This window comes from Orycteropus afer, unplaced genomic scaffold (genome assembly GCF_000298275.1).
Source record: "Orycteropus afer afer isolate SDZICR_OR568_19922 unplaced genomic scaffold, OryAfe1.0 scaffold00541, whole genome shotgun sequence".
Taxonomy (NCBI): Eukaryota; Metazoa; Chordata; class Mammalia; order Tubulidentata; family Orycteropodidae; genus Orycteropus; species Orycteropus afer.
Genome location: NW_006922128.1, coordinates 965,510 through 967,027, shown reverse-complemented (window position 1 = coordinate 967,027; position 1,518 = coordinate 965,510).

Sequence of the window (1,518 nt, the reverse complement as noted above, 5' to 3'; positions counted from 1 at the left end):
CTGCAGGAGGGACCACAGATGGTGCATTGGAGAGGAGGGCGAGGGGCGGAGGGGAGCAGGAGAGTAAGGCGACCTGCGCTGGGCCTGGGCCCCTTTCCCGTGGGATTCCCTCACTGCATCCACACGCTGGAAGCACCCCCGGGCACACAGGGAACTATGTACCTCAGAGCAGGCTGAGAGGCGGGACACACAAGTTCACGTGTGTGCTGACGGCTGCAGGCCGGGGTGGTGCACACGGAGGGCGGGCACACCCACACGGGAGTACAGCAGCCAGCCACCTGGGCTCAGATCAGTGCCATCAGCTGATAACACAGGAGTCACAGGGAGCAGAAGGCGCGGTAAAGGAGAGCCGCTTCTCACCAGTACCCACGCAGAGTGGGAAAGAGCAGGAACCAACGGGAGCAACACCACAAACGGGGCCCACAGAGGGGAGCGGGTCTGCTGACCGCTGACGACCGTGGTATGCGCCCGGTGACCCACAGTGACAGGGAGGCTCAAGAATGATACTAGGAGGGTCACAGGACTGCAAGGTGGGTCTCCAGGGAAGGTATTGGCAGGGGACCGTCACCAGGCACAGAAAAGGGGAGAAACAGGAGGCAGGGAGGCCTCGGACAGCAGCAGATCTGACCGCTGTCAGAAAGGAAAGAGGAGGGGTCTGTGACAAGGCCCATGAGAGGAGCCTCGGAACCCCTGGGTGGGAGGGCCGGGCCCGCTGCTCAGTCACTGGGCAGGGCTGCTGGGGCAGGGGCAAGGGCAGGGGCAGCGCCCACGGTGTGAGTGGCTGGCACCTGTCATCTACCCCCTTCATCTGAGGGCAAGGTCTTGCTTGAAGGGTGGCTACCACCCCACTTCTCTGCCACAGGGATCTATCAGAGGTGCCACTGAAAGACTGGGTACTGTGCCAACCAACTTGGAAATCAGACACAGACAAGTTCCTGCAGACACGTAACTTATGATAACTAACCCAAGAAGAAGTGGAAAGCTGACATAATCCTGTGGTTTAGTCAGGGCAGGAACTGCCAACTGCAAGGCAGAATCCCCTCATCTTGGCGGCTGCACAACTTCTCACTGCCACCAAGTGCCACCGGGGCGAGTGGGCGTACCCCGCTAACACCACTGGGAGGAGTGGGCGTGCTCCGCTGGCGCCACAGGGGGCGAGTGGGTGTGCCCCACCAGCAGGACAGAAACAGGTGCCCTGTGTCTTATGCTCTAACAGCGCGTGGCTGCCGAGGTCACTGAGGGGAAGGCAGCTATCCAAGGGGCACCCCAGCTCTGCCCCGCCCCAGCCCTGACGTGACAACCCTCAGTGTCCCTCATGGACATGGCCCAGGCCAGCTGCAGGGGAGGCTGGCAAAGGTAGGGGCTCAGTCAGTGAGAAGAGGCTCAGCACAGCTCCCAGCCCCCAGCCCCCAGCCCCCAGCTAACCTGAGTCAGCAGTTAGACATCACCCCACAAAAAGGTCTAGGCACAGAGATGTCGTCACTAGAGAGGCCCACCACGTCAAGAAAGAGAGGGCAT